We start from the raw sequence: 15,330 nt of genomic DNA, 5'->3' as shown, positions 1-15,330 counted from the left end.
AATTACACCAGGACAACAGTTATACACTGGGGCTGTCCTGGGCAAACCGAGACACATGATCACTTTAATTACAATAAAGTCCATGGAGGGGCCCCTGGGTGGTGCAGTTGGTTAAGAATCCAATTCTTGGTTTTGGCTCAGGTCATGATCTCAGGGTCGTCAGATGAAGCCCCATATCAGGCTCTGAGCTCAGTGAGGAGTCTGCTGAGTTTCTCTCTCCCTCTCCTTCTGCCCCTCCCCATGCTTGCAAACACTCTCTCTCTCAAATAAATAAATAAATCTTAAAAAAAAAAGTCTATGGAAAGCTGCAAGATTTCATGAAATAAAAATCAGATGAACAATATTAAAATGTGTATCCTTTAGTAAAGTTTTTTAAAAAGGTTTTTTTTTTAATTTAAAAAAAGGTTTTAAGAAATAAATTTTAAAAGATGAAGTCCACAAAAAATTTGGTCTATTATCAGACATCCTAATAGACAAAGAATATAAATTAGAGAATGAATAGTAAAGTATTAAACTAGGGAATTAATCGCTAAGAGGACCAGAAGCTTAAATTAATATTTTCTTTAATTAAGAAAGCCATCCTTTCTAAAAACATAAGCCAACCCCATATAGACATTTCTGCACCACAGTCTCCAGTACCATTTAGTTATTTTTGTTACTAGGAAACATTTGCACAAAAACAAGATTTATATTCTCCTCTTGCTTCTACTCTTCCACCTAAAGGAATAATCCTCTGTTATTAGCAATGCACTTAATATCTCCACAGCAACTAGTATAATTGCGGTGTTGCAACAGGAGGATAATGAAGTGGAAAACAAAGTGATAGAAATAGTGTAGAAGAAAAAATTTTCCACACAGCCCTGGTGGGAAAATAACCACCCCCCCCACAAAAAAAAAGAAAAAAAAAAGGAAAGAAAAAAATTGCTAAAAAGAACCCTTTTGAGGTTGCATTTATAATCAGTTGCTGTGAGGCCTTTAAGATGCATAAGAATGCAATGGGGTGAAAGTGGTAAATTGTATGGAGTAATTGCAGATGACTGCATCCAAAGAATTTGAAGGTGGGGAAGAGATGCAGTTTCTGAAATAGGGAAGTGATTGCCCAGGTGTTTGCATGTGGCTCCCAAGAAGGTACAAGGTATGAGGGAAAGGGCTAAGAAGAGAGGACCAGAGGGAAGACCAGAGCTAAGGAAGCCTTCCAAAGCAGCCACTGGCAGGCGGTGTGCGGGGAGGAGCAGAGGGATAGATGAGGGGGGTGGCAACCCTGGGCAAAAGCTAATCTCAGCCCAGCGAGATCATGGCCGTGGAAGGCAGAGGACAGCAGACTGAGAATCTAAAAACCTGTGCTCTTCATTGGCCTCTGCCTGCCACAACACAGGGGTAAATAACACAAGCAAAAACACGTTGATTCAGAAAACACTCAATGCACTGAGTCAGAAAACATATATTGAGTGTCTGCATCATGCTAAGAAACACAAAAAACAAAACAAACAAAAACCTATAAATTTTGCTGTTAAGGAGCTCAGTATGAAAGAACCTAATTTCACCAGAAAATCATGTTACATATGGTAGTCCAGTAACAGAGAAAGGCCTCAGTACTCCGAAACAAAGAGAGAACACCTAGCCCGCAGGGATGCTGTGGAAAAGGGAGAGAGTGAGGAAAGTTCCCTGCAGGAGACGCTGGAGGTCAATTCATTTGTGCTTTCAATCACTTCTTTAAAAAACAAGATCACCATCTGAAAGAATCCTCCATATTGGTAAACCCAGAGAATACTGTGTTCTCCTCTTACTCAACTTCTCAAGAACTTACAACAGAACTGATTACTCCATCCTGCTCGAGATACCCGATTCTGTCCGCATCTGGAACACCCCTCTCTTCTGGTCCTCCTCCTGTCTCATTTGTTCCACCAAGGTCTCCTGCTTGATCTCTCAACTGTTAGTGCTTGGAGCCTGACCTCCGTCTCTCTTCTCTGCCTGTGAAATCTCTCTAGGTGACTGCAGAGTCCCCAAACAGCTCGCACCCCGACCTCACCCTTGAATGGAGGTCTCTCAGTCACTGCTGGCTGACATCTGTCTCCATGAGGAAGGACTAACAGGCAACCCAAGCTAACCGATGGCCAGAACAGAACTCTATTCCCTACAACCCTCGCACGCACCGCCCATCTGGAAGTCCTGCTGGACTTCTCCTACTCTCTCGGATCACTCACCCAAACTTCATTGTAAGTCTTGTCCATCCTACCTCCATCCCTCTCCAATCCATCCAGGGCTCTCCCTCTGCAACTTCGCCCCCTTATTGCTGGCCGCATCCCTGCCCAGGCAGTAGCTTCAACTTATCCCGCTTCTACTCTTGGCCACTTCTCCGTCCTTCTTTGCCCAGCAGCCAGAGCTGTCACAAATGTAAATCGGATCACGCCCGCTTCTTCTTAGACCACTTGGGGACACCTTCTCACTGCACTGGCAAGAAGGTTCATCCTCCTTACAAAGTCTGCAAGCCCCACCCCGCCTGACCCCGCGGGCCTCGCCACTTCTCCCTCCCACTCCTTGTGTGACCAAGCACTCTCCTCCCCGGGCTGCGGCACGCATCCTTCCCTCTCATCCCTTACACCTCGGTGCAAGCCCCGCTGCTTCTAACAAACCTCTCTCCTTACTGCACGGGCGCAGGCTTTCCCAGTCACTCTCCACCAGGTGACCGTGCTGCCTTCGAAGAACGGGTCCAACTCTGAACTTCACCTTGTTTATGTAGTGGTCTTACTTGCTTACATTGCTCAACCTCTCTTTGCAGCATCTTTTCTTCTCTCAACACATAAACTCCAACAATCTGCATGAGGGTAGAAACCTTGACTCCTGTTCACGGAATCCCTGGAATCAAGAATAAAGTGCAGCACGTAGCAAGTGCTCCAAACGTTGTGTTGGATGTTATTAATTTCAGAAGGAACTGAAGAGGGCTTGGGAGTATGTCTCAACCGTCTGTGTCGTGGAGGTATTTGAATCAGTCAATACATTAATGAAACCCAAAGCAACCTATCTTGAGACTTTCGTGACTGTAGTGGCTTGCCCAGTAGCTGGGGATTTTTTTGCTATGAAACCCTTTGCTTTTAGTTATTTTCCCACACAGAACTGCACTCTTCCCTTCCTTCCTCCTCTCCCTTCTCTCCCTCTCACACCGTGCCTGGGCCTTCTTATATTCTCATCTTAAGAGTTCCTGGCAGATGGATATTTGATATCAAGTAATGATTTCTGTCATCTAGGTTTTACAGGAGGCTTGCTTCTCAAATTGTTACAATAAGCAACTGAGCAAGGGCATAACTGGTGAGCAGCATTATGCATACAAACAGGGTGAGGACAGGATAAAGACGGTGGCAGATAAACAGGTCGGACAGTGAGGTGAGAGACGTTCAGCACGGGGGCTGAGGCCAGGCCAGACGACACACACATCCCATGGTATCACAGTCATCTTTTCTGCACGCATGGGCTTAATTATCTAAATAATTCTTTGATAGGCCCAGGCACCCCTCCTGAGGTCGAAATTCACACATTTACGTCACAGATAACCTTAGAGACATGTTCCACGGTACCATTCAGCCTGTTCACTCTTTCTAGTAAAAGGCACCAGAACCAGATTTCCCTGGTGCTCACCAAGGTGACTCCATGACATCATTCAGTATTTATACAACACAACAGAATCGCTGGATGGCAACTCTTAAAGAATTCTCTCCAGATTCACAGAGGGGATTGCTGCTTGAGGACAGAGCTGGTCAGAGCTACACAGCAGAGTAGCTGCCAGCCACACGTGGCTACTAAGCACTCAGGATGTGGCCAATCCACGTAGAGATGCGGTGTGAGGACAGGATACATGCCGGATTTCAAAGATTTAGGAAAAAAAATGTATAAACACGTCAAGAATTTTTAGACTGATCATAATTGATAATATGAAATATAACATTTCAATATATTGAATTAAAATGTTCTTAAAATTAATTACACCTTTTAACTTCTTGTAAAAAAAATGAGGCTGTCGGAAAATTCAAATCACGTATGTGACTATCGTGTGTGGCTCACGCATATTTGCATTGGATAACCCTGGGTTCTTAGTGGATGGTTACCTGCTGGGGGGGTGGGGGGGGCAGCACAGTGGTCCCAGGTCTGGTCTTTGCCCAGAAACTCTTTGATCAGTTCACCCAGGAGAGAGAAGCTCAGGAGCTGATTCATACTAACGAAAGATGCAACAGAAAACATCAGTCTATTAACTTATCAATGATGGCTAGGAGATGGGATCCATACCTTCTGGTACGAGCGAAGGTTACTAGGCTCTCACATAACCTAGACGTCCTCATTCTGCTATGGAGATACTGGCAGGGAAAAGCCAACTATTCACTGAGAATTACTTGTTTAGGATAAAGTACAAGCAAATGAGTCAAGAGTCATATAGGAACCCTGCACCCCCAAAGCCAAGGCCCAGGAAGTTCCTAGATGAGAGGAGTGAGGCCTAGAAAAATCTCCTCCCAAAGCATTTTAGAACACAGGCCAAAACTTTCTTTCCTCCATATCGTTTTGAGTTTTTTCCAAACCTTCACATTTATAAGAGGAAATCAATCCTACTTTTTTTTATACATCTATAATTTCCCCCCTAAACTAACAAAGTGACTCCAAATCTAGAAAAGGTATATTTAAAGGAAATGCAAATATGAAAACGTCCTATCTCTGTGGTTTTAGGAGTTTCCAATTTTTAAAATATTTCTATACAAGGCAGTCTCTTCCCCCCAGAAACTGCCATTTATATATTTATGCCATCCAGCTAATTTTCCACCCATATTTCTTTAAAATTATTTTTAAAACTCTTACATTAGCCCTTATTTCATTTTTTATATGGGAAAATTCCCAAGATTTTATTCCTTACACTGCTGCTATTTCTACATTGTACAAAGGAGAGACCCTTAATTAATGGAAGTTGTCTCCAAATCACAATGTAAGATTAGTTACTGGAGGATTCCTTAAAAAAAAAAAGAAAACCCCATCCATTAAAATTGTTATTTTTAATTTTTAATATCAATAATTGATGCTTTGAGTCCAAGATATCACCTACCTGGGGGGCCTATAACCCTCTGGATATTTATTATAGATGATTCAATGAACAATACCATCTTTTATTTAATTCGTTATAGTTTGGGAAGTCCTTGCATAGACATATCCTTGCTCTCAGAGAATGCATACTAACATTGCTAGATAAGCAAAGAGCAAATTTTAAAAAATTAAAGGGAACCTGGAGTCAAAACTCAAGTGATCAGCTCCACTACATTTAGACTATCATCTCACCCCCAAATCAATGCAGGGTGGTGACGACCACTCCGTGGGGTGCAGTCACATTTCTGTCCAGCAGCTCTGATGGGAAAGGCCTAAGGGGGCGCCACTTACTCCAAAACCCATAGACTTTTTTTGTTGAAACCTTGGTGCTGGCATTTTAAACATTTGCTAGGGGTAAAAATATAGAATATCAAGTTAACTCCCTCTACCCCAAAGGGGTTAATCTGCATGTAAACTAGGACAGCCCTCCAAACGTAAACACTTGCTACACTTGATGTACCCATAACAAGAAATCATGAGATTAAGCAGCTTTCCCGGGGCTGACCTAAGGAGCAGAACCCAATGCAGATTGTTCTGGTAACTCTATTAGTTTCCCTTTGCTGCTGTAACAGGTTACCACAAAGTCAGTGGTTTAAACAACACACGTTTATTTTCTTAACTTCTGGAGGTCAGAAGTACAAAATGGGTTGCACTGGGCTAGAATCCAAGTGTCAGCAGGGCTGCATTCCTTTCCGGAGCCTCTAGTTCCCAGCCTTTTCCAGCTTCTAGAAATCATACACGCCTTGGCTCGTGGCCCCCTACCAGCTTCAAAGCCAGCAACGGTCTTTGAGTTTTTTAAACTCGAAGCTCTATTAGTTCTCTCTGGTTCTGACTCTTGGGCTTCTCTTTTCCACTGGGACCAACCATCTAATCTCCACATGGTAACGTCAGCTGATCAGCAACCTTAATTCCCTCTTGCCATATAACATAAGGGATACAGTTTCTGGATACGGTTTCTAGGATGTGAAACCTTTGGGGGGGCCATTACTCTGCCTACCACCATCTCCAATACTAATTAGAAAACAGTCAATGAAACCTCACATGTACAAGCTGCTCTTTCAACTATAATAGGTGAAAGCCCTAAAACTTAAAGAATAAATATCATTAGAGTAGCAGGCATAAGACTGCAGATCTTCTTGCTGAGCTGATGCACTAATCAGGGGGATGGAAGAATATACTTCTTTCCCAGACGCAACACCAAGCCTGACTGAACACTCAGAAACTTTTAGAGAAAAACGTTTGAGGGGCACCTGGGTGGCTCAGTTGGTTAAGCGTCTGCCTGTCGTCCTGGGATTGAGCCCCGCATGGGGCTCCGTGCTCAGCAGAGAGTCTGCTTCTCCCTCTCTCTCTGCCCCTTGTCCCACTCATGCTCTCTCGCTCTCTCAAATAAAATCTTTTAAAAAGATGTTTGACATACCATATTGAAATTTAAGCATTGCTATCTTTCAATCCTGATAGTGAAATATAGGACCTATTTTAACCCTCCATATGGTAAATCACAGGGATTTGATGGCATGTTTAGACAGGTGTGATATTTCCTTTGATAAAACTGTACATGTAAGGACACAACGGGGACCCACGTTATGACATACATGCTAGATTCTATAATCAACAGTGTGGTGGTTCAACTCTGCAGCCAAACTGTCTGCTTTCAAAACCTGATTCTGCCTCACACTAGCTGTGTGACCTTAGGCAGGTGACTTAACATTTCTGTCTCAAATGGGGAGCCTTAAATGGGGATAATAATATGCACCTCAGAGTGTTTGGGGCAGATGTAAATAAATAAGGTCTAAGCGCTCAGAAGAAATCCTGACAAATAGTGAGTGCTTTCAGTATTTGGTAAATACAATTTTAAATGTTCCTGCCTGCTGCTTTTAACTTGCCAATCAAACTATATTTCAAGGGAGTGTACTTCTCGGCACGTACCAATCCATCATAGAGGATATATCATACACATAAACACACACACACACACACACACACACACACACATATATATTTAACAAAAACAATGCCCTCTGTTGCTATTAAAGTTTGGTAGCTACTGGGGGGGGGTCATAACTGGACGTTAAACAACTTGCAGAACAAATGCAAATCTCAGAAAACAGAAGCAGCTGTGTGAAATACACTGTCTCAGGGCCTCCTAAAGAAAGACTCACAGCATCGGGGAGGACAGTGGGGTCTGTGATTCTTAACGGCCCCGGGCACTTTCTGGGACAGTGGTGCTCATGGTACAACGCTCCTCGGAAGGCTGAGCTCTGCGAGGCTCAGTGGCACTTGTGCTACGTGAGTGCTCCCGGCATCTAGGCCTGGCATATTGCGACTGCCGCTTTGAAAGCTTTTCTGCACTCACAGCTGATGTGATATACTTCTTATCAAAGTTCTCGAATTCAATGGCAGTGTACAAACAACTTCCATGATTTTACCTTAACCCCCTTGACCGACAGGACCCAGACCTTCAGACCCTACCAGCAACAGGCATGATGTGTCAAGCGGCTGTTCTGTTACAAAAGAAATAATGAGAGATACTTTGATTGAGGTAATAGGATTGAACACTTTGTCTTTAAAAGTTAGAGATGCAGTTTGTATGCAAAAATAAAAACAATGAACGCTAAGCCACTGAGTATTTATATCAACCAAGCATTACCCTCAGTGTTTTACTCACAAAATTTCATACGTCATAAGGTCACCTTATGAAATAAATATTTTATTCCCCTTTTACAGCCAGGAAATGGAGGTTCATCTGAGGAAGCTGCCCAAGGTCATCTAGTGGTGAGCAGTGGTGTTGGGACTCACAACACCCCACTGTCCTCCTGGATGAGTGGGTCTTTCTTTAGCAGGCCCTGAGACCATGTGTTTCACACAGCTGCTCCTGTTTTCTGAGATTTGCATTTGTCCAGGTGGGCCTAAGCCTGTGTGTGTTCATCTCTCTGGCATTCCTTCATGACCTTGAATCAGCACAGACCAGATAAGCATTGCATGGTAAACATACAATCGCATATTAAAATATATTACCCCGCCCCCAAACCACCATATCTCCAGAGCGAGTGGAAAGATTACAGAAAGCCTTGGGGGACGTCGGGCAGTGGGGGCACCAGAATCAGCTGGCCCTCCCTTCAAAACCCTTGCTCTACTTCCTACAGCTCTGCAGCCTCGAGTACGTTAACCTTTCTAAAAATGGTTTCCCCACCTCCACAGTGGGGAGCGCACAGTTGCTATTTTGCAGGTCAGTCCGAAGATGAAGAGAAGTTCTAATGCGGATTTAAAAACGCTATCTCAGAGCCTCTCCCCTTATTTAACCATTATTACTTTACCAGATTCGGTCCAGCTTCTGGCTGTGATGAAGCCTGAAGGGTCAGCTCTGTTTCAAAGGCTTGGCTTCACGTGCAACTACGGCTGCAAGTATTTTCCTGAGAGAACTCGTCTTCTCCTTGGAGACGGACTGCCATCTAAAGGTTTGCCTCCAGGGCACCTCCATGAGCTAAGTGGTCCATGATCCAAAACCACGTATTCTTTCTTTGACCCACTTCCCTACCCCTAAATGAAAACTCATTCCTTCACGTTTTCTCTAGATGTTAGATCAGATTACCTACTGAAAGTAATTTTTAACCCCTTCCAGTGGAGTGTCCAGCAGCATGTGTGTTAAGGGGTGCCTTCCCAGGATGAGTCTCATCAGCGGAACAGGCCAAGGAGGCCTCTGACATACGTTTGCACCCCTGCCCGGCCAGCCCCTCCAGGATCGCTCAGGACCCCAGTACCAAGAGGAGGAGCCAATTCCCAGCAGGCCTCAGGATTAGGGAGAACCCAGAGGACGTTCCCATCCTTGTTTCTGCAATGCTCTCTCCACGTCTAGGGCTCCTCCTCCCTTCAGTTGCTTCCCATTTGTGGAAAAGCTTTTCAAGAGTTTAATTCTTATCACGGATTTTGCATTTCTAATCATCTTAATAAAAAGAGGTAATTAAATTCCAGGGGTTGACATGCATCCCGCAATTCTCCATAAATATGATCCCTCCAGTTTCACGGTTTCAGTTGGAGAGCAATTTGCCTTTATTGGGATACTCATCGAGCCTTTCTAGGTGAAGCAAGTACTGCCAGGTAAACTTAAGAGTCGAGGATGCCCGAAGGTGGGCATCTCAGCGCCTCTCAATTCTGCCTGAGGCTAGCCCTGACAACTGGGCATCTGTCTTCCCACAGTTGAAATGTATCACGATGAATGAACCTCAGCACAGGCACTACCAGGCAGAGTAGTGACATTTACCTGAAGGGGCCCTTCCACAGTCTTTCACCTGATTTGACTTTTAGTAACTGGCAGTCTTTTCTGACACTTTGGCTTTGAATGTGTTACTTTCATTTCCTTTCATCCCCTCCTCTTGAACAATTTTAATACGTGGTTTTACTCTTTTTTTTAATAGTACGGAGGGATACATTGAAAGAAAAGATGTACATATACAACACTCAATCCACTTAATGCTCCTTAAACAAAAAAAAATCTAAGAATGCGCCAAGTGTGGTTTGAAAATTTTAAGTGACATGATCAAACTAACACACAAAATTATAGAGCTGAATCTTAAATTGTAAGCAAATCATCAAATTAGGGCTTGGTAGCAGGGAAAACCAACCAGCTTACCCTTTTTACACTTTTTAAAGATTTTATTTATTTGAGAGCGCACGAACGGGCACGGGTGGGGGAGTGGGGGAGGGGCAGAGGGACAGGGAGAAGAACAGTTTCCACTAAGCAGGGAGCCTGATGCGGGGCTCGATCCCAGGATCAGGACCTGAGCCAAAGGCAGACACTTAACCGACTGAGCCACCCAGGTGCCCCCTTTTTATACTTTCATTCTATTACCTGTTTTTTTACATTCTGCTTTAAATTACAAGTTGTCATTAGAAATTAATAAATAGAACTGATCTGAGTTTCTCTATGAATAAGTTAAACTGACCACTACTCATAATCCAACATCCTTGATCAAAACCGTGAGGATAAAGTGACTAGCACTGGAAATGGAAATATAAACCCAAAGCAAAATTTAAATTCTGACTCAGGGCAGCAAAGAGGGTATGATATTATCATAAAACTTGAGAATACTTAAATGAAGAAATGCTTTATACCTATAATGAAAATTAGCGAATGGAAATTTATTGCACGTTCATTAAATCAACCCCAAAATGCTTTACCAATGATAAGCTTTTCAAGAGATCAAACAACAAATGCATAAGATTTTTAAAAAGGTGACCTATTTAAAAGTGATGGAGCTTGGGCTACACCCAGTGTAGTGATAAATCTGCTAAATGCAATGTCTGAAATTTTTAACTTGTTCGTCTTTCTGGGTACTAACAAGGCAAGTTATAGAAGTAGAATTTCTTTTAAAGAGCTACCTAGCAAAATTAGCACTGCTCCATTCTGCTCTATTTGCCCACAAGAGTTGAGCTTTATGGCTAGTAACAAAATACAAGCCCAAATACCTCTTTAAGAAAGCCTGTGTGTTCTGTTTTCATCAGATAAATCCCTTGCGTAATGAGCTACTGACCTATTGTGCAGCTCCACAGAGAATGTTGGTCCTATTGCTGAAATCTTCTGGGAAATACTAAAGGAACACAGAAATTAAAACTCTTAAATTTTAAAGAGAAAGTTTTCGAGTTAATATGGTAAAAGAAAAAAGGCAGCTACGTTAAACATAATTCATTTTTTAAAATGCAGAATGACCAAAATCATCATGGATATATACATAGATACAGCTAGAAGGATACTTAGTGCACAGTTGCTTAAAATAGTAGAATTGGAAACAAACTAACTGTCCCAAAATAGGCGATTGGTTCAGTTGGGATGCAGCCATAGATTAGAAAACTATAAAAGCTGCTATATAAGAGTATTTTAGTAATAAAGATGTCCATCTTTGGATGAACAAAAGCAAGTTAGAAAACATGTATGTAGGGAACAAGCTCGATTTTGCAGAGGATGAGTCTCTAGCAGGTGCAACCTCAGGAGAGTTATTTAATTTCTCTCAATCAGTGTTCTCAACACACGTTAGCTCTTTGTGTAATATGTCCTCACAGGGGTGAAAAAGAATTTGAGAATATAACATTAAGTGATTTTCTGGGTGACTGCTGGTTTGTTTAATCTGTACTTTTAAACTTCCATAAGTGATATACTACTTAATATACAGGGAAAATTTAACAAATTGGAATTTTCTCACACAGTGATTATCTTCTTAAAAATCTACCATAGTGCTTTGCTCACAGTAAATAAATCTTGGTTTAGCTGAATTTACCCTTCAGATTTCATTTAAACAAGTTTGCTCTGGGGTTCATTTAAAATTATCTTAACTTAATGGCCTAACTTGTCTCTAATATTTTTATTGGGCATAGCAAAGCATATTTGCATTGTTCATCCCCGTAAGGATTTATGAGTCCCAATTCAGGACTCATTGTAATGCCACTGGATCTTGCATTACCAGTGGGAGGCAGCCTATGGGAGCCTACTCACTTCTGCTTTCCTCCCAATTCCCCATCCTCTCCTCATTTTTGGCTCCCTCCCCCCCCCCTCCATGATCAAAGGCAAGGGGCGCTCTTTACTGGACTGTAAGCTTCAAGGACAGTTACAAAATCTCCTTCAAGTTAGTGTCACTAGGACCTAGCACAGTGGCTAGAATATAGCAGCTGCTCACTAAATGTTTAATAACGCAATGAAGTGAATAAATGTCTGATAGTTCAGGTTAGAGGCTTCAACTCCTCCATAAGAGAACTAGGGAAAGGTGGGTAGGCTACTGTAGCGCAAAACTGTAGAATTCTCAGTAATTGCCACCACCTCCCCCCCCAAAAAAATTCACTTCAAAGTATCACTTCTTTAAAGAAGAAAAAGTTCCCATCTGTATTCCACTGTCTATTTTAATAGAGGCAAGATTATTTCTATTTTGCCCTGTATTTTGCTTAAAGTCCCTCCCAAATCCAAGCGTTTATACAGCAAGTAAGTTACCACCCAGATAGCCTCAGGTCTCCTGGATTCCAAAGCCCAAGACCTTTCCACATCATGTGGTATGAAAAATTCCCTGTGACCTTTGACCCTAAACGCTGTTGTAGATATGGTTAAGAGCAAATGTTTTCAATAATACCCGAGCAAATACTTCCTATCCTTCCAAATATTTCCTCGGGCTTTTATATGATCCCAGGAGAAGAGAAACTGAGGCCAGGAGGCAGCAACCCAATGGTGTCCAGTGTTTCCCCTCAGGTTCCTAAGTCAACCCGCTTTACTTAAAAATGAAAACTAAAGAAACCAAATTAAATATTAACTCGTAAAACAACACTTCAACCGAAGGGTACTGTGAGGTAAGACTAGCGACAAACCAAGGAAAGGACTATAAAAAGGAAATTCTGCACTGCTTATTTCGGGGGGGGGGGGGGGGTTAAAAGTTGTCTGCCCGTCCACTCTTCCTCCAAATCCCAGGTTTGCCACTTGCCCAGTTGCTCTGAATCTATTTAAACGGTTCCACTGAAAACCCTTTCACGTGTCCACCATGAAACGTTTAATTTCGTGAAGAACCAAGAACTTGCCACAGGATTTCCCACGCGAAACCTCAGCCCACCAAGTTTATAAGCAGGAAAATTAATTGGGTATCACCCATGCCAGCTCTGGAACACACCATGATTTATACATAAACAGTTGCAATTGGTTGGGGTCTACTTTGTGCCAGACATTATGATAGGTCTTTCTTGCTCTAAAACCCTCATTACTATCATCTGTAGTTACAGTCCCATTTTACTGAGTCAGTGTTTCGTGTGACTGACAACCCACCGTTAATATATGAGACTACGAGTGACACCAAGGATTTGCAAAGTTAAGTTTAAATTCAAAATCCACGCCTAACCTAGAGTCACTAAACAGTTGAATCTCCTCGAAATTTAGCATACACGTCAAAACGTTTTGAGGTCATATCAGAACAGACGAGATGAAACAGAAGAATGGCAAAGATAGAAAAGAGAAATAAAAGATTACAGAACATTTGAGTTGTTTCAAGAGGTGGCCGCGGGTTATTGAGGATTATCCGTATCTCGGAGAGGCAGACAGGTCCATTCCCACCCATTCGCGCGGAGAAATCAATCCTCCCTTTCCTTAAGCAGAGCGGCTCGGGAATGCCAAACGTTGAAAGGTTTCCCGGGTGGGCAGCCCAGGGCTGGACTACTGCTGTTCACACATCGTCAGTAAGTGGTTCCCAGAGGAGAAAAAGGCAGTCCCTCCACCTCCTGAACTTCAGTCCTGCCCTCCGGAGTGGCTCTGGACAAGGTATGGTTTAATCTGTGTCCGTTCAACGCCAGGACCGAGCTCCCCGAAATGGTTGCAAATGAATGAGACGAAAGCTCAGAGCAAGGAGACTCAGCCACACGTCCACCCCCCTACCAGGCAACACCAACGAAGGATGCCCTGGGGCGGGGCGCGCGGGGGCCGAATTAGAGCCACGTCCGCGCTCGCCATCCACCTTCCCCTCCCCGCGCTGCGCCCGACGCGCGGCTTCTCAGCCCCATCTCCTCCCCGGCCCCTCCGGGCGCTCCTTACCCGCTCTCAGCTGGGGCTCCCGATGCTCCCAGCCGAAGGCACCAGCTCCCGGGCGGGGACCGGCTCGGGGACGGAGCCCGCTGCCGCAGCCACCCCCGGGCCGCAGCCGCTAGAAAGTTTGCTCGGGGTCTCGCCGCGGCCCCGCCAGGGAAGCCGCTCTCCGGGTCCCTCCCGCGGCCGCCGCCCCCCGAGGCCACTGCCGGCGGCGCTGCAGCACGGGCCCGGCTCGGCGGCCGAGGACGGCTCAGTGCGCGCCGAGGGCGGGGTGTCCCCGCCCGCTCGGCCCGCGGCGCGGCGCTCGCTGTTTACCGCGGCCCCGCGGCCCGCTCTCCCCCCCGCCGCCCTGCGCGCTCCTGACATCATTCATTCTCTCACACCCTCGCCCGCCCACTCCATTTCCAAACAGTGACTCACCCGCGGCCGGGTGGCGGCAGCGCCCGCTCCGGCTGCTGTGGCTGTCCAGGCGCAGAGCCGAGCTCGACAAACCGGTGCGACTTCTTAAGAAGAAAATCCCAGCCGACCCTCCCCTCTCTCAGCCATTAAAGGTGCAGGGAAGGAGGGGCTTGGCAGGCTGGGCCGATTGGCTCCCGGCGGAAAGCCTGAGGCCCGGAGCAGACCTCCCGGAGCGGTGACGGAGCTCAATCTGGGAAAGTTCCCTGGGTGCCACTCCCGGCAACTTTTAAGGATGGGGCCGGGAAGGGATCCCCCACCCCATACCGTGGCTGATTCAGAAACTGCTTCTTGACGTCGGTGTGAGTGGGCTTGGGGACACCCGCGGTTATTCAAAGGGTGTAGCCCAGGCCTAGGTCCAAGAGGTGGGTTTCCAAACCTCACAAGGTTGCCTGGCAGGGGTAGTCACAGGTCCGCTCGGTGGTAACTCTAGGTGTGAGCCGGAAGGGTGCTCCAAGTTAATGAGGCTAATAATACTTCCCCTTCGGTGACTAACTACCATGTCATTCGTCCTGTTAATTGTTTTGCTTCTCTTTAAGGACAAGCGACCGTAACCAAAATAAACAGTTAATGACTAGTTCTTTGCTCCAGCGAACATTGTGCTCTTCCGCGGCTTTTGGAGCACAAGGCGCTGGGGCGTGTGGTTTCTTTGATGAGCTCAGCAGTTATGTTTTTAGAAGGGTGTTGCCTTCCTAAAAAAATGGTCAAGGCTCTCTGTTTCTTGGAGTTGCTATTCATACACCTGCTGGGCAGTTTTCAAAGTAAACAATGGCAGTCTCAGATTCTAACTGGGATGAATTAGAATGTGGCCAAAACTTTATTGAATTTAAATGACAAATGTTTTATGTTCATTTCTACTTCTGGACAGGGTAATGATGTTTAGAATTTGCACTGGCTTATGGGTGATTCCATATAATAAACAAAAATAATCCAGTGGCATCTCTAGGTGCCTATTGCAGAAAGCGTGTAGGTAAACAATCATTTATCTGTGGTAATTAAAAACTATTGTAACAAAAAAAAAATATGGAGGGCAGCCGCAAAACACACCACTGAGAGGCCACTACAGAAGTTTCCCCCAAATGAAAATGCTCCTGAAACAAATCAAAGGTTCAGCATCACTGTTGTGGAAAATGCACTCATTTAAAGCTACAGAAAGGTAAGGGGCACCTGGGTGGCTCAGTCTGTTGAGCTTCTAACTCTTGGTTTCAGCTCAG

At 44.6% G+C, this 15,330-nt stretch overlaps 1 protein-coding gene and 1 long non-coding RNA gene across 6 annotated transcripts in view; one reads left to right on the top strand and one right to left on the bottom strand.

Moving 5' to 3' along the window:
• SGMS2 (sphingomyelin synthase 2) overlaps positions 1-14,622 on the bottom strand; it is a 79,712-nt gene extending 65,090 nt beyond the window's left edge. Inside the window, exon 1 of one of the 4 annotated variants that reach the window (XM_040626214.1) lies at positions 14,081-14,622. The gene's annotated coding sequence lies outside the window, so the exon portion shown is untranslated. Of the gene's footprint in view, positions 1-2,204; positions 2,753-13,666; positions 13,907-14,080 lie in introns of those variants that run through there. The other 3 variants (XM_040626212.1, XM_040626213.1, XM_040626211.1) reach the window with 3 other exon arrangements.
• LOC121101846 lies at positions 391-9,198 on the top strand. 2 transcript variants are annotated; one of them, XR_005833853.1, is made up of 4 exons: positions 391-2,216; positions 2,780-2,977; positions 8,436-8,573; positions 8,738-9,198. It is a non-coding gene; the product is annotated as an uncharacterized LOC121101846 (long non-coding RNA). The 2 variants fall into 2 exon arrangements; XR_005833852.1 differs by having other exon boundaries at positions 8,436-9,198.
• Positions 14,623-15,330: the final 708 nt, after the last annotated feature.

Source organism: Ursus maritimus, unplaced genomic scaffold (assembly GCF_017311325.1).
Source record: "Ursus maritimus isolate PB19 unplaced genomic scaffold, ASM1731132v1 scaffold_11, whole genome shotgun sequence".
Classification (NCBI taxonomy): domain Eukaryota; kingdom Metazoa; phylum Chordata; class Mammalia; order Carnivora; family Ursidae; genus Ursus; species Ursus maritimus.
The sequence above is the reverse complement of the archived record's forward strand: the minus strand, read 5'-3'. Positions and strand labels throughout refer to the sequence as shown.